This window comes from Arvicola amphibius, chromosome 7 (genome assembly GCF_903992535.2).
Source record: "Arvicola amphibius chromosome 7, mArvAmp1.2, whole genome shotgun sequence".
Taxonomy (NCBI): domain Eukaryota; kingdom Metazoa; phylum Chordata; class Mammalia; order Rodentia; family Cricetidae; genus Arvicola; species Arvicola amphibius.
Window position 1 is genome coordinate 109576774 of NC_052053.1, and position 26420 is coordinate 109603193.

The window sequence follows — 26420 nt, forward strand, 5'->3', positions numbered from 1 at the left end:
CTTCCTGCACCTGGGCAGATGGCGGAATCAGGCTTAGGCGAGCGGGACAGCATTTGCGGATTCCTGCCGCCATAGAGAGAGAGGTGTTTTCAGACTGCTCTGCACGTCAGATTCGGCTGTGACTTGGATTAAAAGAGTTTCTGTGCTGCACGCTCAGTATCAAAATTAAACTGCTGAGTGCAGCTCTAATGTGGACTGCTGTGTACCTGTAACTGTGTGCAGCTCAGGGACACCAAATGACTGAGGCAATAGCTGCTCTGGCTCTGCTCCGCCATGCTGAATTGTGCTGAGCTCAGACAGGTCTATCGCAATTACCATAATAACAGCGCAGTTAAGGTTTAGACTTGGCTGTAAACAGGCAGTACCGTATTATTTTAAGAAGTGGTTAACCTTTTAAGAAATGCTCCTGGATAGTAAAAAAATTACAGATTCACAATAGAAAAGATTCAGACATAGAAGGCCTTTAAATGGCTCACGTAGGCTTAAAAGAGAGAAAAAGAAAATATAGAGAATAAAGTTAATGCCTTAAAAAAAAAAGGTTAAAGTCTTTAAAGAGACAGAGTACAGATAGTTATAGATTAAAAGAAGTAAAGTGATAGAGTAAAAATAAGCCACGTAAAAATGGAAAATTCACAGAGAGTCTGGATTATGTATTTTGTTGTGTTTTCTTTGATTTTTTGACTGTAAAGGAGCTAAGTACAGAGAGACATTTCATTATATGGGCTGCCAGTCTAGACCAGAATGGACATTTTAATGGTATGACTTCAGGATTTGGATCTAAGAACATGATGCTTTGGAAAAGAGTTTCTTCTTTTGTTTTCACAGAGGACGAGACTCTGTGGATTGCTTCTATCCCAATATGGTATGATAGACCACGCCCTCCTGAAAGGTTGCTGTGAACATCTTCAAAAAATTACTTCACTCAACTGCCAACTGAGAGGAACCTAGCACACAGGTTACACCATGAAAGACCTAAATAACAGCGCCCCCATTCAGCAGGAAGCAGTTTGGAGAGAAAAACTGCGCCCATTTTCCCAAATATTGTTTATAAATGTTCTTTTACATTTAAAGGGGGAGATGATATAGATATGAATTTGCATTGGTATAGATTTTAAGGTCAATTTTGTTATATGTATATGTATTTCTGATCTTGATTAAGCTATTGTGATTGTAGTTCATTTTAAAAATTGTAATGTATAATTAGGAAATATAGGTTGTTAATGGATAATCATTGATAATAGTTAAGCTTATAGTCATGTTATTAGATTTTCTAGATATGTAGAGACATATTTCAGTTAGATAGACATTCTTCATATCTTTCAAAGACTGCAGAATATGGCATTTAATGTTTTAATAACTTAGGGTTTTTCATGACAATGAGACACGTCTGCTCCTGGCAGCACCAATCTACTTCGAGAGGAAGATGGGCATCGAAGAGGCTACTTATGGAGTTTGTTAGCCATTTGGGCAAGAAACTGCTCTTGGCTGGACTGTTCCATAAACTGGACACAAAGAACCCGCAGAGAGAGGACTGCTGAACTTGCCTAAAGGTGAGATGGTCTTTTGGGGTTCCTGATTCATTAAAGAGTCTGCGAGACGTTCTGCAGGACACAGCAGAAAGTGACTGAACTGTCTTTGGAATTTCCTGCTTCATGAAAATGTCTGCTGGATACTTATGGGCCTGTAGGCTGAAGATGGATGCCCCAACAGTACAGAGGAACTTTGGGTGACTGTCCAGGCAGCGAGTTGTCTCTGTCATTTCTAGAGTTTTATAAGTTACTTATTTCTTGTTTACTTAGGTAGCATTATATCCTTCTGGAGTCTTTGATGGAGTTGAAGAATAAATAGATAGTTATAGCTTTCCTTAGTTATGATAAAAGATAAAATAGATTTAAATATTGTAACTGTAATACTTGCTTGATAACTGTTTTGTTACATGTAATTTTACTATGTTAAAGTTAAAGCCTTTCTTTTTTGTTTAAACAGAAAAAGGGGAAATGATGGAGGAGTGTTTATGTGTTACTTTCATTATTAATAAAGAAAACTGCCTTGGCCCTTTAAGAGAAAATTAGGTAGGTGGAGTAGACAGAACAGAATTGTGGGAACAAGGAAGTAGAGTTGAGGAGACGATTCAGGCATTCGCCATAGGAGTCTCCATGCTGCTCCTCTCCGAGATGGACGCAGGTTAAGATCTCTCCTGGTAAGGCACACCTCGTGGTGCTACCCAGATTACTAAATATGGGTTAAAGGAAGATGTGAGAATTAGCCTATAAGAGGCTACAGATAATGGGCCAGGCAGTGTTTTAAAAGAATACAGTTTCCGTGTAATTATTTTGGGTAAAGCTAGCCGGGTGGCGGGACACAGCCCGGGCCGGGCGGCGGAACACAGCCCCGCCGCTTCACACTACAGATTGATATGAAAGGGACCATATAGCAAGCTTTTTTTGTCAGGCTATCTTTGTACCACCAGCCTGCAAATAATGACCGGAAGACTTATTATTAATTATAATAGCTTAGGCTTTCTACCAAGTAGCTCTTATAAATTAATTAACACATGTGTTTTAAATCTACATTCTGCAGCATGTCTCAGTTACCTCTTACTAGTATGGCCTATCCAACTTGCTCCATGTCTGCCAGAAAGGTCGCCCATCTAGATTCTTCCTCCCAGTGTTTCTCTCTGTCCGGAGGTCTCACCTATAGTCTCCTGCCTAGCTATTGACCATTTAGCTCTTTATTAAACTTAGGTAGAGACACATCTTTACCGTGAAAAGATATACTCTACAACAGGCACAGTCCACCGTGGGTGATGCCACCCCTGGGCAGGTGGTCTTGAGGTGTATAAAAACAGACTGAGCTAGTCACAGGAAGGAAGACAGTAAGCACATCATCAACTCCTACCTCCAGGTCCCCTGCCCTAATTTTCCTGAACTATAAGCTGCAAGATGACATAAACTCTTTCCTCCCCAAGGTGATTTTGGTCATAGACTTTATTGCAGCAGTGGAAACCTTAAAACATCGGGGACAGTAATGGCCCTATGAGAATGGCGATGAGCTGTGGACCATGGAAACTGCAAACATAGGCGTTTTCACAACACGTCTCTGTGGCTTGATGGGGCCCTTGCTGTTGCTTCCTGGAGTGTCTATGAGACATTCCTGGAAATTTTGATCCATGTTAGGCGGTTCTGTTTGGTTCATCAAGCAGAGTACAAGTCAGATCATAGAACACAACTGTGTAAAGACCTAAGCAAAACTGGCAAGTGCAAGTGCCTTCTGGTCTCTCCCTCTTTTTGAGTGGATGCTATTCCAGGCTCTCCTATGGCGTTAGGCTGGTCTTTATCTCTGCATTTTTTTTTAGCTTACCCATCTCTATTAGAGTTAACTAACTGCCTGTCAGGTGATGTGTGATGGCTGTATGGGTATGTGATTGGCCTAACTGATGCTAACTGGATGTCTAAGATGGCATTCAGACATTCATTCATCTAGAACACAATATTCTTAGCTCCTCTTGGCACATTTTAGGGCTGTGAAGATAAAGATGGATTCTTACTTGCGGAGCATTTGCATAGCACAGGTTTGTGTAGGAGAGTACGAAAGGTTTATCGTAGAAGGAAATGCCCAAGCAGATCCTTGATAGATGACTGAGGCCAGGCAGGGGCAACAGATACCATCCAGGTACAGAAGTCTATGGCTGGAGTCTGCAGAATATAGTGGGAATGGCAGAGCAGAGCCAAGAGGCAGGGAACAGGCAGAAGGTATCCAGCACTGGGTTGGAAAGCCAGATTATTTAGAGTAATTCATTCATTTTAAGAAACAGAACAGAACCTATTCATTTGGCTAAGATAAATAAATCATGGTGAAGTTTGCTGTTCCCTTTTTGGAAATAAAAGGTTTTCAAGAATTGTGTGTGTGTGTGTGTGGGGGGGGGTCTGTGGTGTGTGTGGCGTGCGTGAAGAATTAGAAAATGAGTTGAGAAAGTACAATTACAGTAGCTACAATATATTTGCATTCAGTCCTCTTCTGAGGAAATGATTAGGGATGGAAGAAGTGCAGCATTCATGCTGAATCTTTCACTATTTTGTGAAACTTTTACCTGAGTATAGCAATTACAGAGAGAATTCCTTGCTCAGTCAGGATTTTCTGAAGGCTTCGGAATTGTTATTGCAGTCAGCTTACTCCTGTGTGCTGCGGAATGCTGATGCTTCAGTGCTTGCCTGCCTGAGCAGAGCCAGCAGCTGGGGGCTGACTCCATCCCGCCGGCTAAAAATAGCCATAATGATGCTGCTGTTTATTTTGCCTGCAGCATTTCCTCACAGCTGCCATTGGGTACACCCCCAGATAGAAGAGCAAGCTATGAAGAACAATGATGTTTTAGGATAAGTCATGTGAGAAAACCAGAACGTGGCTGTGCGTTGAGCTTAGTTAGGACTCCTCGTGGGCATTTGTGTTGATTTGGGTATCATCAATGAACCATCAGGAGGGGAAAAGTCTTCCTCCTCGTTTTTGAAGGGAGGGTATTCCATCTTTTCCAATGACAATGCTGTCTTAGGTTAGGTGTGATCCTGAAAGTGTGTATTTCATGGACTCTCTGATGAATAGTGTCTATGTATTTAACATCATAACTAGGGTCCGCCTTACAAGCTTGAAGAACTGAAGGAAGTAACTTGTGCTCTGAAGGCAAACACACCAGCTATGCCTAAACTATACAGTTTTTCCTGTCTGAAATATGACCATCACAGACAAATGTGCTGCCATATTTTCAGTAGTAAAAGTGCTTAGGGGGGAAAGAAATTATTATAGCAAAGAAAGAGCCCATTAACTGAAAGGCTGAGAAAGGCACTGTGAATTGTGAAGAATATGTAAAAGCTGCTTTCTTTTGATGATTTAGGGTTGTTTCTGTTTTACTTGCATTGCAGTTTTTGAAGGCTTGTGAGGTAGAAAGACTTGATCAATTATTATGATAATGACGCACGAGCCAAATTATGAGTTTAATTATAATTACTATCTTTATAGAGAGTTAATTAATCATAAAAGAGTACATTATATAATCTTTCTGTTTAATGAAATTCATTATAGAGGCTCCCAAAGGCCTAAATATAGTTTTAAACAAATTAAACCCATGACTGGGGTTAAGGCTATTAATGCAAATGAGGTCCGGATTAGACGCTGAAAAGGACTTCATAGACATTAGGCCCCTAACGTGTTGAGCCATCAGGCCCTGATGACATCCACACTTTTACTCTGGTTGGAAGAACAAGTAATTTAGTGGCTTTCTGCATAGTCTTGAAATTCAGAATATGACCGCGATTGGATAACTTAACTTGCAAAGATGGTCCAAAGAGCTTCATTCAATATCCTTGCATGTCAAATGTGACACTTGACAGTGTTGGAGTTAAGATTCTCTGTAAAATGGAAGGTTTTAATCTCAGAGGAAATGGCTACATAATATATGCAATGCTATTATAAATGTAAAAGTGGTTTTAAGAAGACAACTGAACATAAGAGTATATTCTTTTTTTTATTTTTGTGTCTGTATTTGTGTGTATAGCTATGTGTATGCTCATATGCAGGCGGGTGCCATCAAATGCCAGAAGAGGGCACTGGATCCTCTGGGGATGAACCGAGAGGTAGTTGTGAGTCATAGAATGGGGGTTCTTAAATTGAACCCTGGTGTTTGGAAGAGCAGAAAGCATTCTTAGTCGCTGAACCATCTCTCCAGCCCCTAGTCAGTCATTTTGTTGGAAAGCACACTAGAGTGCTGAAGTGCTGAGCAAATATTTAGCAGGTGTTGGTTGCTTAAGATAATGAATATTTTAATGTCAGGTCCAAAAGAAACTCTGGACAAATGGCTATCTGAGGCACACCAAAGCACGTGTGGGCCTCCAGGCTCCGAATATCACAAGTGCCTCTCGTAGAGCCCACCCTGGCTCCTCTCAGCAGTTCTCACTCTGGCCCCCTACTCTAAATTTTTTCAGCTCATGGGCTTCCCTCCCCCAGTTTCTCATTACCTTATAACCCTGCCATTTTGTTCTCTTTTTTTCTTCCTTCTTCTCTTAGCCCCCTTTCTTGCTCTCCTTTGCCCACACTCTTTGTCTTCCTATCGTGCTCCCCAGATTCCTCCTCTCATGGTCTGGTCCAGTCTGCTGTCCTGTTTTCTCTCCCTGCTCTGGACTCTTCCAGATGCCTCTGGCTGTACCTCCCTCATATCTACAATAAAAACCTTCCCCTTGACCATACCTTGGAGCAGCTTTGTCCTCAATTTATACATTTGAGATGTCTGATGAATATTCTTTTAGGCATCTCTTATAAAACAGTTCATATCCAGAAAGAAGAAATGGGATACTATTGTTTAATAAGGAAAGAGATCATGTTTCCAATGGAATGAATAAATGGTGATAGCTTCACAACAATGTGAAAGTGGTTAAGGCCACTGAATTGGACACCTAAAATAATTAGATTTACATTGTATACATCAAAGAAAAATAAAAAGAAGACTGAAAAAATGGGACCATCCAATGGGTTCTACTCAGAAACCCTCTCCAGTTACAACCTTTCTTTTCTAAACACATACACATATGCCTCCTATTTCCAGATCAAGTAATGACCATATTGGAAAACTATAACCATCATTCTTAATTTTATTATGCCCACTTTCTTATTTCTTACAGGGATTTTTTTTTTTTTTGCGTTGCGTGAGTGCTGTGGTTAAAGTCACCCATCACTGGTTCTGACATCTCTAAGGGACAAGGCCATCCATCTAACTGAACAGATACCTGACAACCACTGTTCTATTCCATTACTTTTAATATGGACAGCATGTAATTTTGATTAGTGGCAAGTTATAATTTTGTTTTCTCCTGACTAGTGGGAAAATGTAAGACACTTGATGCTCTGAAGCTGAAGGTATAATGTTTCATGTGAACAATATCTAATGCTCTTTGCCTGGTGTTACATGTGGTGGGATTCCAGAGAAGCACAAGACAAACGTCAATGGTCTTCTCACAAAAAGACTGTTGGATTCAAAGGCAAAAACAAAGGTCTCTCCCATTTATCCTGAGGTCATTGTTCTGTCTCTTCTTTGTCTGGCTCACAGAGTCAGAGACTGTGCTATTGAAACTTCCTAAACTGCAAAGATGCATGCTGTATCAGTGTTATGATGGTGGATACACAATGAGGGGTGCACTGTTAGTCTCTGTCAACTTGACACCAACTGGAGTCCCTTGGGAGGAGGGAGCCTTAGTTGCATCCTTCAGATCTGTTAGGCACATCTATGTAGCATATTCTTGGGGATATATCAATGTGGGAGAACCCAGGTACTGTGGATGGAACCATCCCTGGGCAGGTGGTCTGGAAATAGAAGAGAGGTAGATTGGAAGCAAGTCAGTAAATCCTTGCTTTGGAAATAAGCCATGGGTCTTGCTTTGGCTTCTGCTTGAGTTCCTGGCTGGACTTAGCTTTCTTGATGGACTATGAGCTGTAAGATAAAATAAAGCCTTTTCTCCCCCGCTTGCTTTCAGTCGCGGTCTTCATCACAGCAACAGAAAGCAAAGCGTTTCAGGAGGGAAGTTATAATGTTAAACATCTTGGGCTATTTGAATTTCTATGAAAGCTAGTTATGAAACCAGAGTTTTCCTTAATTGGTGATACTTCTCAGTAAGAAGTGAGAGGTTAATAAAATTAAAATTAAGCTGGTGTTTGAGCATAAATGAACACACTTGGAGAAGTTATATAATCATAGTATCGGAGAAATTACTAACCAGCACACTTCTTAGATTAGTTTCATATTGCTGAGGTAAAGAACATTGATTGCTTGGCTTCGATTTTCAGACAAATATTGTCATGAGGTTGTGAAATCAAGCAGTCTGCAGTTCTCTGATACCTGCAGGGCAGAAGGTTCTTTACCTCTTGCACCCATTGCCATCTGGTGACAATCCTTTCTGTCCCTTGGCTTGTAGATGCCTTGCTTTTGTTTGACTCCATTAGTGTCCTGGCTGTCTTCTCTTTGTGTATTGTCTCTGCATCTTCTTTGTATAACAACACTAGTCAAATTGGATTAAGCTCACTTAGTAAGGTATTAACCTAACTAATTACACCAGAAACAACCCTTTTTCTAAGTAAGGTTACAGTTTAATATCCTGGACGTTGAGATGTCAGAATTCTGTACAGTGTCATCTTAGTATCTACTAAATTGCTTCTGAAATATTGGGCATACAGAGTTTTAGTTACCATAACTTAATAGAAGTAGGTTGAAATATACGAAGAATGATTTAGTGACACAGAATTCAAAGACACAGGGAATTAAAATAGTGTAGGTGATGTGGCTGGGGGGGGATGCTCAGAGATAGTTTTCTTGATGTTTGGTATACAAAATATCCCTCTATCTGCTGACTCATGGGAAACAGAATCTTTTGATGTGAACTCCTCATACACCTGCTTTTATGAATAAGATTTTATATGTATGTAATTTGTGTGTATGAGTAGGTATGAATGACAATATGTTTGTGTGAGCATAGGTCTGTAGGCATGTGTACTGTGTGTATATGTTGCATTCTTATGCCTATGTGTGAATGTGTGTATGCATACATGTGTGTGAGGGTGTGTAAGAGAGTTTGTGGTTAATTTATGAAATGTAATGGACAAAATGACTTTTAGATGTAATTTTCATTTCCCTTATGTGTTAGAAAAGTGAGAGATAGTAGTTGTAAATAAGAAAGCCTAAATTTGAGTTTGTTCAGCTATTAATTTGCTGATGTTAATGAGAGAGGGGCTATAAACACTACATACACTGCAATAATTATTCTACCAGGACAACAATATTAAGATAGGACTGTCCAGGTCAAGTGAATGTGTGGTTACCTCTTGGGAAAGAGAAGTTAATTAATGCCTCACAGACATGGTATACAAGGTGAGGTGATTTTGATCTCTAGAAAATTAACATTATTTCTAAACTTCAGGTGTTAGTGTTCCAAAGATTTTAGCTGAGTGTGGGTTTGGATGACAATTTTACTGCATATAATTTGAATTTAACTAAATAGTTTTAAATGAAGTTTTGAAGGAGAATACAGCCTTTCTTAAAATGATGTCAGAACAGTTCCTTTATTGCATAGGCTTCTTTGTATGCTTCCATGGTCAGCCCATTTTCTTATTTCTGACAACCCCGCCTTGCCTTGCACTTTTTACAGGTTAGCATTTTTGGAATAGAAAGATAAACTCAACACTGGAATTGGGCTTTATTCAACCCTAGTGTCATCAATTTGTTCTACTTTTTAAAACATTCTTTGTTTATTTTAGTCTCTTTGCATTTCTATTTACCTTCCAGAATTGCTTGATGATTTGTGTAACATAAGCTTCTTGGATTTTGATTGGGACTGTATAGGATATATAGTTTGCGTTTGGGAGAACTGGCTTCATAAAAATATCTCCCAAGCTGTAACTCTGTCAAGTTCTGCATTTATTTCTTATTCTCTCATTTCTCTGTTTGGAATGTTGCTATTTAGGATTTTGAAATTTGGTTTGATGGCAATAAGAGGAAAATAGTTATTTCTTTGTGACTTCTTTTACGTATCATACGCTCAGTAAAATCTCCATTTTTATGCAATTATTAAAATGAGTATTTGGATAATTTCCAGTAGTTTTAACATGAGTAATTTTTGTATATTTAATTATAAGTTTTATTAGATAAATGTTTTCATTTTTCTTGGGTAAGTTCCTAGGTCTGAGATTGATAGGTTATAAATAAATGTTAAAAGTTTAAAAATAATGGCAAATTGTTTTCCAAGGAGGCTGCCGCATTATGCCTTCCTACCAGAAATGTGTAAGCATTTGTATTTTCATGTGCTTACCTGTGTTTGTCATTACCGGTACACATTAAATACTTCTAATTAAAAAGAAATCCCAAATTCAAAACAATTCAAAATTTTACACTTAGAAATAATTTTAAGAATTTATTTTGTGTATGAATGTGTGTAAATACAGGGATGTTCACACCACTGCAGTGGCAGGTAGGATGTAGAGAGGACAGCTCTAGTGAATTGGCACCTAATAGGATCTAGGGATTGAACTCAATGAACTCAGGTCATTGGGTTTGTGTAAAAATGCCTCTGTTTTCTGAGTCACCTGTCCTACTGCCAATCCTAAACCACTTTATGGCCAATAAGATGCCACATCTGGAAAATTCCACATCTAATCTCATGTGATCCAAAATGCAAGCGCATCAAAATTGCTGCATCAGGTGATTTCAGGCATGTGTATAAAGTACATGTGAAAATGTGTATATTTAGCGTTTCTTATCTAGGAAGAGCAAGCATTCAACCGAGAAATGCCTGTTATCAGATTGTCTTTGTTCATGTCTGTGGGGTGTTTTCTTAATTGCTAATTGATGTTGTGGGTTCTATGCCAGAGTCGGTGGTCCTGAGTTGGATAGAAAGGCAACTGGAGGAAGTAAGCCAATAAAAAACCTCCCTACATGGTCTCTGCTTCAGAGTGCCTCCAGATACCTACCGTGAGTTCTTGCCTCAGTTTCCCTGATGATGAACTATTACCCACAAACCAAATAAAGCCTTTATTCCCTGAGTTGGTTTTGGTCAGCATTTCACTGCAGCAACAGAAAAACATCAAGACTCTGTCCTAAGACATCTTATATCTGCAAGCATGACAATATCAGAAAAAAGTCCACATCTACAATATCTTGTGTCTCAAGTCTTTGAGATAAGAGATGAAGTACATTTTAGCTGTAATCATCGCAGTGGGTGGTTCATGGTGTTATCTGTTAAATATCCTTTCTATTTACTGTGAGGATGAACTTTTTTCTTTTTATTGGTCATTTGAGTGTCTTCTTTGTGAGATATTTGCCGTACGTTTTAACCCATTTAAATTGTTTTGTGTACAGTCTACAAATTATTAAAGTTTCAAAGAAAAGAATAAGTTGATATACTAGACATCAAAATTAAACCAGTGGTCAAAAAATTTTAGGAGGGCAAAGCCAACGTCACTGTATAAGTGGACACTTTCTGCTTTTTGAATTTGTTTGCTTATTCTGGGTTTTTGAATTTTTATGTATTCTTTATAGTTTGTTGATGATTTTGATTAAATAGGTTTCTTGAATTTTGGTTGGGATTATATAGGAATATATAGATCACATGTGTAAGAACTGACATCATAAAAATGTTTTATAAGCTGAGAACATGATATAGCTCTGCATTTGTTAATGTCCTCTCCCAGTTCTCTCAGTAATATTTACAGCTCAATGTACAGGCACTTGTTAAGAAACATCTCATGCATATGCCATGTTTTAGCATGTTCAATATAATTTTATCTAAATTCAATATCCAGCTTTCCATTATAAGTTTATAGGGATGCAATTGATTTTGCATTAATACTAAATCACGAAAACCTGTTAAGCCCACTGAATGGTTCCTTAAAATCATTTGCTTAAGTTATACATTCATTAGGATTTTGTACTTAGGTGGTCATGCTATCTTCAAATGAAAAGAGACTAAGTACTCCAGTATAGATTTTTACCTTATTTTCAGTGTTAGCAGAAAATTATCTGTTTGCTTTCCACAGGCATCCTTCAATAGATTACCTATTTTTTCTTTTATTTACATTTGCTAAAAAATAACCATGAATAAATGCTGACTTTTGTAAAATGCTTTACTGCAATTATACTTATGATTTTGCTTTTTAAATTTTTTGTTTTTATTTATTTATTTTTTAATTTTTAATTTTTAAATTTTTTAGTGATTTTTCTTTTTAAAGATTTGTTTTATTATATATATTTATATAATATATATTATATATGTGTGTCTGTCTGTCTGTCTGTCTATTATTTAACTTATATGTGTCTGTATGGGTTTATTTGTAGACATATGGAGATATTTACAGAAACTGGAGGGTTTGGGAACTCCTGCAACTAGAGATACTGGTTGTTGTGAGTCTTGACATGGGCTCTAGGAACTTAATTCAGATCCTCTGCAAGAGTAGTAAATAATCTTAACTGCTGAGGCATCTTTCTTTCTTTTTTTTTTTCTTTCTCATGGTTTATTTTTTTTTATATTTAAAAATTTCCATCTCCTTCCCTCCTCCTCCCCCTCCCTCCGCTCCTCCTCCCCCTTCCTGCCCCTCCTTCTCCCCCTTCCCTCCCCTTCCCTCCACCCATACCTCCCCTCCCTCCCTCTCAAGGCCAAGGAGCCATCAGGGTTCCCCACTCTATGCTAAGTCCAAGGTCCTCCCAACTCCCCCCAGGTCCAGGAAGGTGATCGACCAAGCTGAGAAGGCTCCCACAGAGCCCGTCCATGCAGAAGAATCAGAGCCCAGCGCCAATGTCCTTTGCTTCTCAGCCCCCGCTGTTGGCCACATTCAGAGAGACGGATTTGGTCGCATGATCCATCAGTCCCATTCCAACTGGAGTTGGTGATCTCCCTTTAGTTCTGTCCCACCGTCTCCATGAGAGAATGCACCCCTCACGTTCCTGACTTTCTCCCTCATGTTCTCGCTCCTTCTGCTCCTCATCAGGACCTTGGGAGCTCAGTCCAGTGCTCCAATGTGGGGCTCAGTCACCTTCCCCATCTGTCGCCAGCTGGAGGTTCCCTCACGGTCCTGACTTTCTTTCTCATGTTCTCCCTCCTTCTGCTCCTCATCAGGACCTTGGGAGCTCAGTCCGGTGCTCCAATGTGGGGCTCTGTCATTTTCTTCATCTATCGTCAGGTGGAGGTTCTATGGTGATATGCAAGAAATTCATCAGTATGGCTATAGTTTGAAAACATAAAGGTTCTTTAACAAAAAAGTCACTCAATGCATTTTACCACTTTGAAAAATTTAAAAAGGAAAATCAGTGGTTAGAAAGATGTCTCAGTAAAATGCATTGAGTGACTTTTTTGTTAAAGAACCTTTATGTTTTTAGAATATTGGGTACAGAAGTACTGTATTTGGTGTGCTCAAATTTGATATTACTTTTGTACCTACACTCATGAAGAATATTTTTCTTTCTTGTTTTCAAGACATCTTTGTCTTGGCATCAGGATTTGTCATAAGGGTGGTTTCATACAATAAGTTAGAACTTGGTTTCTATAATTTAATTCTTGGAAAATTTTATGCTGTCTTCTAGTCATGACATGGCCATTGCACTCATGGTATTATAGAAGCTGTGGTTGCCTGTACTACATCATGGCTGTCCACATTCCAGTATGGATGAGAGATGAGCTCAAAATGCTTCACTCCTACCTGAGAACCTATTGGCAATGGGGAGAGAAAGTCAATTTTCCTTGAGTGTGTGACCGCTGGTAGGATGGCTTCAAACCAATGTATATACAGGCAGCATTAACTGGACTCAATAAGATTTTCTTGAAGCATCCACGAAACTTAGGAGATGGATATTATCAAAATACATTGGATACATGTACAGTATTCTCAAAGAATAAATAAAAAGATTATTTAAAGAAAATAAGAGAATGGGTGACAATATATATGGTAGTTGTGATTGCCTAGCACATTAAAGTTCCTGGGCTTATTTTACAATGCCACCAAAATAAATTAAAAGAATTAAATATTGATGTTACTGGTAAAAAATAATGTTCAAATGATTAAAATTTTGAAAAGAATATTAAATTAGGTGTTAAGTGTGGTTTTTACATGTTGGTAGGATTTTTTTTCCTGTGAGAATGGACTATTCTTTTCCATATTACTTTTAACTTATTTGGTTTTTAATATTGAAGTGTACTATTGTTGACTGTATGTGTTCTGGTATTCTTTTTTAGCTAATAGTTTAATCTCTGCCTTTTTAATAATAGTATATAAGTCATTCATATTTAATATAATGCTCACGAACAATGGTTTATTTTATATGCTTCTATTTGTTGTTTTTATTTGTCCCAATATATTTTTTGTTCTTTTATTTCCTACAATAAGTGTGTCTTAATAACGTCTCCCTCCAAAGAATATTTTGTATTTTAACAAATGGTGTTAAAACACTGGCTTCTACTTCCTTTCCTGTTCATTGTGTTATTGTTGATATATATTTTGTTTCTAAATATTTTTATTGCTATTTCTACTCTTCACAGCTATCACTATAATAGTTTCCAAATAACAAATAGATGTCTTTTATGCTTATTGACATGTTTATGTATTATATCACCAGTCATCTCATGAAAATGCATACTTCTTTAAGACTATATTTTACTACTTTATCATGTTTCTTCTGCTAGCATTCTATTTTATTTAAATTGGTGCTTTTTTTATAGCAGCCTTTAGATTATTTTTAAAAATATTTTGTTTCATGAAGAATTCTGAGTAATTTTTTGCTACTTTATAGCAATTTTTCGTTGTATTTTTGGTTTCTTGGTTTCTAACAAGAAGTCCTATGGTATATTATATTTGTTCTTCTGTGTGTCCTGACATTCTGTGTCTAGCTTCTGTCTCTTTGTAAGAGCTGGTTGTATACCTAATTTCCAAGCTGAATATTTAGGAAAATTGAAATAACATATTAAAATAGTCAATATGGAAATATTTATATCATAGGAGTAAGCTAACATTTTAGGTCACAATCCCTGTACACTTCTACAATCCTATTTAAAATTCAAAAAACAAATCATTGTCTGTTAAAATGTTTACTCCATAGGTGTATTTTTGGTGCTCAGAAATTTGTTTTAAACCTAGTTGTGGTGGTCCTAGAATAATCCTTATTATAGTGAGAATAGCTCCATGAATAAATAATCCTTTTTTCTTCATATTGTAGGGCATTTACACTTTGATAAGAAGATGAACATTTTAAAGTCCTTTATGTAATCTACTCACAAATTTCAGAGTTATTTGCTTGATCTTCTGTGAATGTCTCTCATATGTGAAGTAGATGATTATTCAGCCAAAGACTCTTGCATGACTTTTTTTTTTTAATATTCTAGATGGAAAACTCAATTTTTGCCTTGTCCCATGTACTCTAATCTCTCTATCTTAGTGGTACTTTGGATTTTGATTGGATTCTCCTTCTTTGCATAGAAGGCCTAGCAATGACAATGGCAGTGGGTAGGTACAGTCATTGAGCTCCTGTTGCTTTTTCACATTTTGAGGACTCATAGCAATATTAACTATTGTTTAAGCATTTTAGATAAAGCCCACACCTATTACACCATTATAACTGGAATAAGAACGCAAAAATTTTAACTTTAATTATCTTCATTGTGTGTTTCCCTTGGATCGTTTAATGCATAGTTTCTTAATTCTTTATCTCCACTAAAAACTCTAATTAAGAATTTAGATCCTACCTACTAGTCCTCAATAATTCAATGTCTTTTTTATCATCTAATAAATATGTAACAAATGACCATAGTATAACCAGTGTAATATCCAAAGCATTTGAACCTCACAACATTTATTCCTAATGTAATTTCTAAGGGCATGTGAATGATTTGGATAAGATGAAGTACAAAATTAGATTTACTTCCCCTCCACTAGTCAAAACTTCATCTTACCATTTTCTTTATTTTTCTTTTATAATTCAGATAAAAAGGCAGAAGTCATTACTGAGTATAAATTTCTACTATCTTCAGCGAAGGGGACATAAACTATGGAGGAATCTACTTTCATTTACGATTGTAAAATTTGGAAGGCACTGGGAAAGATATATTGTCAAATAGGCACTTTCTGATTTCTTACCATGGGAAAAAAACACAGAAATCATCATGAGTCACATTAAGGAAGTAAAGAGCACTGGCTTGACTGGAAAATCTATCAAGTCTTTGAAAATGATCATTTCTTTTCATAGGTAGTAAGTCAAACTTTCTGTCTGTGGGCACTCTACCCTAAGTGGAAGTGGTAAATGTAATATATAGCTCTTTCTCCTATAACACACCTCCATATCAGCCTAACCAAGCTTCTATACATCTTGACCTTCTTTTTTTTTTTTTTTCGAGACAGGGTTTCTCTGTAGCTTTGGAGCCTGTCCTGGAACTAGCTCTTGTAGACCAGGCTGGTCTCGAACTCACAGAGATCCGCCTGCCTCTGCCTCCCGAGTGCTGGGATTAAAGGCGTGCGCCACCACCGCCCGGCACATCTTGACCTTCTTGTTGGAGCCGTCACACTGCTTTCTATCTTTAGAAATTATTTTCTTGCTTCTCAAAGGCAAAGTCTGTAAACTTCACCTTCAAGATTAGTATTGAGACCTCATGTTCTCAAAACGCTTTCCTAGGGAATGTCCCATGAATTAGTGTCCATGATATAAGGTCTTGCATACAGAATGTTGAGAATCTCTGTCCTGTACACACCATTGGAGCAATTTAAAAAGCCATGGCTGACTGTGCATATAGGCACGCAATGTTCAAATGCTGCGACAGGCTGTATTACTTTGACAAAAAAAAAAAAAATAACCGTGAAGAGGACATAAGTTTTGAGTTGTGTCCTTAGGACAAGAAACATTTATAAATAACTTATAGTCATGTTATGTAACTTATGCCTTAGCTCAGTGTTCATAATTTCAAGGGTCAGATTTTATTTACAGCCAGGCTTCTCTCTGTCTCCTTGCATGGCCTAACAAGATGTCTGAATTTTACTTTGTACTTTCCCAATTTGGGGCTTTAGTTTATTTTCCTTTGAAGGCTATTTTCATGTACCTCTCTGACAGTGACAGCTTCTAACACAGTCTTATTCTTCAAGCCTACTTTTTCTTATCACTCTAAAATTTTCAAAATTATGGGAGTAGATTCTTGTTTATAACTTAGATGTATTTCATACCCTGAGACAGAATTCATCAAAGCCTCAAAAACTATTTTCATGTAAAGCATGTCAGTTTTCAATGCATTCCAATAACTTTTACTTCCTGTGTTGAAGATTGTTTTTCTTCTTGGAAAAAATCGGAACTATATAAGGATTCTTTTGTTTTGTTTAAGGTCAGAGTCTAGATCAGTGATCCTCAACCTGTGAGTCATGACCCCTTTGGGGATTCACACATAAGATATTCTTCATATCATATATTTACATTACAATTCATAATAGTAGCAAAAGTAGAGATATAAAGTAGCAATGAAATAATTCTATGGTTGTGAATCACTGCATCATGAAGAACTGTATTAAAGGGTCACAGCATTAGGAAGGTTGAGAACCACTAGTCTAGATTGATCAGCTTCAACTTTCACTATGAATATTCACCATAAACTATTAAACTATTTCCGTGTTAAATTATATTTATGGATGATGTAAACATAATAGTCGTGATTGAAATTCTTAAGTTTACATTTGAGGATTTTATTTTATTTTTGAAATACGGTTGTAGTAAGGCAAATACGTCACCAGATACTTTTTCCTCAGAAATTTATTACCAGATTTGTGGATAGTTAGGTTTCATAAGACTGTTGTTTTTCTGTATTTTACTTTATGCTAGCTTAAAAAGTCACATATTTCTTTTATGTGGCAAATATTTATTTTTGGAAAGCACATGAAATAAGAAATAATGCACTTTTCATAATATATTAAAGCACGCATTCCCTCCAAATAATAAGATGATAATGTAACAGCGAAGGGAAAACTCAAACCTGGAAGTTGAGACATGGCAGAGAGAGACAGGGAGTTTTTCATTCTTTTTTTCTCATTTCTTAAGTCACAGTGTTTGGTGCTGGACTGGTCCTTAACTATCCACCATACAACTGTGTATCTTAGGCAATAAAAAGCATGGAAGGAAGAAAAGAAAACGGTTGACCTCTTAATGTGGCAGAATTTCAGGACTTATGGAAATTAGAGCGGGGGAAAGGCAGAGAGAATCATGGGATCCTGCTTGAAACCAGAGAGATTACGTATAAGGTTAATTCTAACTATGAAGATTAGAAGGCTAGGCAGGAATAAATGAGACCAAAACTATTAGCCTAGATACTGAAGGAGCCATAGTGCACTCCCATATCCTGTCACATGAAGATGGCATCCATCACACCTATTCCAGTCAACCATGAAAATTTTATGTTATTTTATAATTATTGATTTATTTTATTTGTATGTGTTTTGTCTGTGTGTATTTCTGTACAGGAAATACACGCATTGCCTACTGAGGCCAGAAGAGAGAATAGGACCCTTGTGACTGTAGATATAGATGGCTATGAGCTTCTTCTTGTGGCTACAGATTGAATTTGGGTTCTCTGGTAAAATAGCCATTGCCCTTAACTGCTGAACCATCTCTCTAGGCCTGGGGATAGAAAGTTTAACAGAAACAGTTTTAACTAAGCTCTTTTAGCCTTTTGTAAAGAACATATCTGTATGATACTAGGTAAAGCTTATCAGAGTCAATATTTTATAATTTATTATTTAAATTTTAAAATTTATTGATTTCAATATGTTTTTGCTGGGTGTATAGCTCAGTGATAGAATACTGGCTAACATTTCCAAAGCTCAAGGTTCAATCCTTAGCCTTTGAAAACTCATCCAGGCTAAGTTTGTTGCTTTATTTATTTTTTTCTTGGTGTACCAAGAAGTTAAGATTCTCAAGAAAAGCAGTGTATTCAGAGAAAACTTAAGGATTGGTTGGACTAAATAGTTTGGGACTAAGGGAAATGTGTGCTGTTTTGTGACCCTCACCCTACTGTAACATCTGCTTGGACTAGGATAAAGACACCGGGAGAGGAGCAGCAGAATAGCAGTTTCTTCTTTCTCTTTCCATCTTGGAAGCTCTGGTCGCTATTTATTTCTGTAAGATTTTCCCTTCCCTTTCTTCCCTTTAGATGTGGATGTTTTGCTTTTCATTTCTTGAACGTAACAGAGGGGATCACTGTAATTTCAAAGTTACTATCTAAAATTGAGTCTTAGCGTGGACTTCCCACAGGGCAGGGAACCCTTACTGCTCTTAGGGCTGGAGAGGGAGGGGGAGGGTAGTGGGGGGAGAGGAAAGGAAATGGCAGGTGGGGAGGAGGCAGAAATTTTTAATTAAAAAAATGAAAGAAAAAAAGAAAAGAAAAGATACCAGTCCACTGGGGCATAGTCTTTTATATTATAAATGCAGTCCTAAAGCTTGCATGCTATATCCCAGGTTCTGGATTTGGTTCCTGTTCTCCATTCATGCAGAGGACTGTGATTTGTGAGTCTATCACTAAATAAATAACCTTTTATTATACTCAAAAAAAATAAAAAAGTAAAAATAAAATTGAGTCTTAGGCCTCACAGTTCAGAGAAACTTTGGTCAGAGAGCTTTTTTTCTCCATAGACTCCAGTGTACTGACATTCAGGGCTATCTGTTCTCTTGGCTTCTCCAGTTTTAGATAAGGCTTCCAAGGCTGCCTCTGAAGAATCCTAAAGCGACCCATTCCTGAGCTTTCATAAATGCATATCTCCTCTACTCCTGGGATGAATGGCAGGAGAGCCTAAAACAAAACAAACTGCTGAAATAATTTAAGAGTATTTTCTGTTAATGTTACAAAGCAGAGGGATATAATACCTTGCTGGCAGGATTGCTGCTAGGACTAAAGGTTAGGAGAGTGGAGGTGGTTTATGGGTGATAATGGAACCCATTACGGTGCTCCTGCTTCTGTTCTGTTAACGAATTGCCCTGCTCTGTGCTTGTGGAATTACAGATGCTCAGACAGCCCTTCCAGAGTGTCCTCTTGCGGTAAAGACACTTCTGTAATCACCAGAAACCCGGCAGAAGCTCCGCAAACTCACGGTGTTGAGTATACACAGCTAAATCTGTGGGTGGCTAAGTTCTGCCATTCCTTACATTAAGGTCACTCACCTGATTTGCCCACCAGACAGGACTCTGTCACTGCCTGCATATTTTGCTCTGATGATTTAATGTCACTATAGTCTGTCACTGTGAAATCTCTGGGGCAGCTTATGTATCTCTTTTGCTTAGCATGGTCTTCTAACATATGAGACACATCACAATTTCTGCTCCGCTCAGCTTAGCTCAAGTACTGCCTATGCTTTTCCGACTCTCCACTTAACGTCTTATCTGTTGCTTTTCATATTGAACCATACCTACTATTGCCAGAGTATCCTCCCCAGAGGCAATCTTCCACATTCGGATCACTTGAAACTCCCATCATGCTTGACTGACTGGATACATAGCCAGGTTTGCTTGGCACGCCATCTACACAGTAGCTACAATAGTAGCTCTTCTCGGGGTTCTCGCTTGAGTGGGTGTCATCATAGTGAGCAGAGACGGAGGAACACCATCCCTTCCAAGGACAGCACAAAACACTTAACAGCTTGATATATTTACAGGGTGTTATAGAAATCTCCCCCCCCCCCAGCAAACTGTTCACATAGTAAACAGAGCCCTAGGCAATATGGAAATAAAGTTTAACTGTTGTTGACTAGAGCAGTTGACCACTTTTTGACCAAATTTTATTTAGTATAGACTACATTAAGATGTCATATTAATTTATATTATGTAGCTTTCATTTTATAAGGAGCAAAATGTGATTAAAAACCTACTAACAAAGTGTGTGCATAAGTATTACATTTTATGCCGTTATACTGATTTAGAGAATTAAAAATGAACATGTTTGCTTTTCTTTTGTTCTTAAGTCTAATTTAGGTTGTTCTTTACCTTTAGAAGCATTCGGTAAGGATGTAGGATTTGACATTCAGAAGGCTTTCCTTGTCACCTGTAGTATTTCAAGTTTATGTCATAGAAAGCCATATTTGAGATATGAAATCGACTACTTTTCATATGTAAGATAAATTGAAAGAAAATATATCAAAATGTACTTCAGTAAGCTGTGCTATGAGTTGATCTATGATGTTTTGACTTCCAAAAGAAAATGATGTCTTTATTCTATAGGGCTGAGGGCTGCCTTCAACAGCGGGTTTCAGATGCTTGATACGGCACATCCACCTTGGATTAACTTTGCAAATATGTCTTTTTCAAGATGAAGCAACAATAACGCTGCAAGTTTTTCATCATCATTGCAGAGGCAAAGATTAATACAGCCGCATTAAAGAAGAAAGCGTTGTTATCTTGGAATGTTGAAAGTCTTATTTATTTTCTATCTTGTTAATAAAAAGGAGCACTTTGGAGAAATTCATCTTTAGGCTTCAGACCATAAGCTGATGACATAATAAAGATAGGAAGTACCCTTTCTCTCTGAGGTACAGTGCTAAACATTGGGACAGGTGCACCAAATACAATTTTTCTTCTCTCTCCTTAAACATTGATTGTAGAGATTACATCTGTAAAGTGCCTGGGGGATCCGTTGCAAAATAAACCCTCGTCTGTAATTTCTCATTGTATGGAAGGGACAAAGAATCCCTAGATGGGTTCATTTTCCTCTCTGTTCTATTCATAGAGAGAATTTGTATGCATTTTAAGTAGTGGGTGCTGAAATGCCTATAATCTGCTTTTCAATTTGTTATCACACACACTGTAATGGAAGTTTACATTACATAGCTTTAATCTCTACCTAAGGGGTGGTTAGTTGCCCTAATCCTGTATTAGCACTCCATTGGTGGTCAGTGGGCATTTAATTAGCAAGGACACACTCCAGATACACCATTAAAAATGCTTTCTTTATTCCCAGCACAGAAGATTAATTAACATGTTAGCAAGTTTTTATTGTCACATCTAATGCCTTGTCAGTGACTGTAATGGATGACGTAGATGAGCTATGGGAAAGTAGTCTTTTAAATGTATCAGATTCATCAGAATGTTTTGGATAGTTATTGCCTCTGCCCAAACATGAAATAAAATCATAGGAAATCTCTTGCCCTTCATCCTTGTACTTGCTGAATATTCCTTCTAAAATGGTTTTACGTACTGTCCTGGCGTTGGAGGATTCTGTTGGCATGCAGTTCACTGACAGATTCTTTTCTGGATTCTTCCTTTAGCATAGTTCCTTACATACCACTCCCATCCCAGGGGAGTTTTGGAGAAATACATTGTCAAAGCACTTGAGTTCAGAGATCTTAGACTTAGTCATAGAAAAAGACTTAAGGTCACTTATCTCTATATCCTAGTGAACATCTGCAGATGAGTGTCGGGCACGCTCGCCTTTTTTGTATCTGCGTGTATAAACATACCCTCTTTAAGACCTGGCTGTGCACAGCAAAGATACTCAAGTTACCTTCCACAAAGCTCCCCTGCTTTCCGGTTTCCAGGACCTAAATGTTATATATCCCCCCTCAGCTGATATCTTCAGAATTTAATGTGTCTTATCAAGATGATGGAACTAGGGGAGGGCTTTTAGGACACACTTAGATCACGAAGGCAGACATTTCCTAAAGAGAATTACTGTCTTTTTTTAAAAAAAACAAACAAACAAACTTCCTTTTAAAAAGGAAACTCATTTGCCCATGTCCTTATAAAAAGCACATCTATAAACATGAGCGTGATCATTGCAAACTCTGAATTTTCTGGCACATTGACCTTCGGCTTCACTGTCTCTAGTCTGGTGACAAACATTTTCTGTTGTTTATGAACCACTCAACAATGTTATTTTGTTATAGCAACCCCAGCAGACCAAGATATGTGCTTGCTAAGCTATTCATTTTGTCATTACTTCAACACAATTATCAGATACCTACGTAATAAGCATTGTGTCTTTTACTGGGGATATAAAAATGGAAAACATGAAGTTCCCATTAAAGATTTCCTGTTCAGTGTAAAACATATATGGATACCTATAGATAGACGTAGAATTTTAACTATGAAACTTTATAGAGACCCTCCACCTATGAGGACCAGGGACTCTGGGAAAAGTAGCTAAGATTGGATCATACTGGATGGGTTGGATTTGGTTTGTTGAGGGAATGGGAATAGAACAGGTAGGAAGCAGCATGAATGTGGGCTAATGACCAGTATGACCTCTGTAGGGTAATGGGAGAGCTGGGTTGAAATCTGCTTGTGAGGGTTCATAGACTTTGCATGTTAGGAAATTCAGCAGTATCTTTGTATTTTGTGGAACATTTGAATGGGCTTAGGTTATTTATGTAATCACAGCTTAGTTGAACACTTAACATCTGAGTGATGGGAGGCTTGCAGGAGGAAGTGATTTCAGAAACTGCTGCAGTGACCAAGTGAACATGTTATAGTAGACTTTCAAATGGTAGGGCCAGATTACTAAGCATTTAGGAGATAAAATTTCTGGTGTGGTGGGTAGTGAAGAAATAAAAACAAGGTATTGAATATCTCTATTTTGGAGTCACTGAAATGGCGGAGTTGCCACGCTATCCAAGGTGAAATGTGGAATAACACGGGCAGCAGGTACAGAATAATATTCAAGATCCCTGCCTCTGGGATGTAGCAGACTGAAGGAAGAAGGACAGAGCATAGCAGGAGACATATCAGGCGTACTTGATGTTTCTCTCAGTTTGATTGAAATCCAAACAGGACCCTCCTGTCTATTGGCCCCCGACTTACTTCTTTTAACTTTAGAAACCTTGCAATTGTAATAAGCCAGTAATGTATTTCTTAGGAATGTGGGGCCATACTTATGTAATATAATCATTTGTGGTTCTAGTACTGTTGTTCCTCTTTCGAGGGGTAGCATAACCTAAGCTTCATAATCACCAATGGTCAAACTTCGATGGTTTGGTCACACTGACCTACCTACCATCACCCAACAAACACAAGGACTTCCCAGGAGCTCACAGGCTTCTATTATTGTTGTTTTGTCTGATCTGAGTTTGGCATTGTTCTTCTTTTGTGAGTATCTTGAATAGTCTTACTTCTACATATCCTCCAATATGTCGTCTGGCATGCTAAGCAACATGATAAGAAGGAAATTAAGCATCTTTAAGATCAGGCCCAGAATGAAGTTCCATCAACCCTTCTCCTGGTTCTCCCTCTCCCAGCAGAGAAAGAGGCTTCAGCAAAATTCTCTTCTTTACCTGATGGATTCACCAAGAGGAACAACACTTAACATGCACACCCACACAGACACCCCCTCCCCCCCACACACAGATGAAAGCCTCAATTGCAGACTAAATCAAACAGGTGATGGGAAAGCTGGACTTGAAGGAAGTACTTTAAAATATTTCAATTGGGTAATGAAACAAAGGCAGGGAGAGGAAATAGGGAAAAAAATTCAGCAAAATGAACGAACATTCTTATTTTGAGGGCTTCCAAAATTGGGAAGCGCTAGAAAGAAAGGGGTTAGAAAATTAAATGAAATAATAGCTTAAACATACTTCCAATCTGGTTCAGAGGCTAGATGCACTTGCCACAGAGGCCTGATGGCCTCATCTCTTGAATCCATGTAAAGGTGGAAAGAGAGAACTGACTTTGCAAAACTGTCCTCTGACTGCCACATGTGTACTATGGTACACATGTTCATGCACACAACACACATATAATACACATAGTAGTCATAACCTCTCTAATGTTGGAATTAAAGGTGACTCCCAAGTACTAGGATTAAAGGCGTGAACCACCAACATCTGGCTGTCTTTCTCTTTGAGACTGGATGCATCTAGTGTAGCCAAGGATGGCCTTGAACTCACAGAGATCCGTAAAGGTGTGTGACACCACTGTCTGGCTTCTATGGCTAACTAGTAGCTTGCCCCACAGCTTGATCCTCAGGCAAGCTTTATTTGTTAGAGCACAAACACAATATCACTGCACAACATGAAATCTCCATCACTGAAAGTCAAGACAAAGAGATAGTCTTAAAAACTATAAAACACCAGTACCAAGTCACATTGACAGGAACCTACACCAAGTTACCACCAGATTTCCAAGGAGAAACGTGAAGATGGGGAACTGATCTACATATCCAAGGGTGCGTGTAATACATAGAGTATTTGCTGTTTACATCTGATTGTCGCCTCTTCAGTTTAGAGTGTCTCTGCTCTAGCTATCCCTAAAATGCGCAACAATTTATTATGGACTATAGTCACCACGGCATTCTGTAAACACTAGAACTTTCTCCTGTCTGTTTGAGGAACCTTGATCTACCTTCCTGCTGGCTGTGGATCCTTCACTCTTCCTCAACTCAAATCATCAGTATGGTGTGTTCCATTTAACTTTTAAAAGTGTTCATATATAAGAGATAATATGTGGGATTTATTTTTTTGTACTTTATTTACTTCACTTAATGCCACCCAATTCCATCCATTTTACTGAAAATGATATCATTAACCTTTGTTGACAAATGATATTCTGTGGGCATGCCTATGTATGACAGTCCACTTAGGATGGTATAATAATAGAGCATAACTATCTTGCAGAAACGCAAGAGAAATTAAAGCTTCTCAAAGTATGCAAAAATTGAGGGAGCTGATCATTACAGACTGGCTTTGCAGAAGATGACTAAGGTAGGACTATATCATTAAACTAAAGAAGATTCATAATGCAAGGATAAGGCTCACTGAACGAACAGATGTACAAAACAGAAATAAAACCAAACCAAACCGGTTTTTCCCTTTCCTAGATGGTGTCAACTGCAAATAGCTTCTTGATTAGGGGTGAGTTTTGCATCCACTTTGCTTTTCAATGCTGGGATTTTGTGTGGTTTGAACCTCTGAGGTCTTTGTCTTATTTTTTTTTTTTTATTGTAAGCTTGCTTTAATCTTTTCTCCTTCCTTCCTTCCTTCCTTCCTTCCTTCCTTCCTCTCTCCATCTCTCCCTCCCTTCCTTCCTTCTTTCCCTTCTTTCTTTTCTTCCTTTCTTTCCCTCTCTCTTTCTTGTTGCAGAATATTAATTTAAGATGTGTCACATTCATTTGTACTGTGAAATATTTGTTTAATGATGCAAAGGTGTGTTGAATTCTTTTATGTTGCATTTGTTTAACTCTGTAATACTGTGTTACTTTGCCTGCCTTAAATAGCTGATTGGTCTAATAAAGAGCTGAATGACCAATAGGACAGAGAAGTAGGTGGGGCTGCCAGGTGGGGAGAATAAATAGGAGGAGAAATATATGAGAGAGTAAGGAGTGAGAAAAGGAGGAGAGGAGGCTACCAGGGCCCAGCTGCCCATTCACACAGCCAGCCAGGGAATAAGAAGGAAAGAAAGATATATAGAATAAAGAAAGGTTAAAAAGCCTAGAGGCAAAACATAGTTAAAAAGAACTGGGATAATTTAAGTTAGAAAAGCTGTCTAGAAACAAACCAAGTTAAGGCTTAGCATTTATAAGTAAGAATAAGTCTTCATGTATTTATTTGGGAGCTGGGTGATAGGTCCCCAAAGAGTTAAGAAACACAACAAAACAAAAACCAAGTATACTTTCTTTTATTTATTTATTTTTTGAGAGAGAATTAACATGAAGTTGGGTAAATAGGCGAAAGGGAAGGATTTAGAAAAAGAGTTGGGGGGCACATGCTCAAAAATATTGCATAAAATTTTAAAAATAGATTCACACCTTATCCATCAATAAACATTCACAGCACAAAGATAGACAGTAAGAAGGCAGGATGCCAAATATCATCTGGACAAATACAGAGAGGCTCCTTAGCAACGGTCACCTCGATTGGCAAGGAACTAATTTTCTTCTTTGACTATCAAATTATTCTTCTATGAAAAT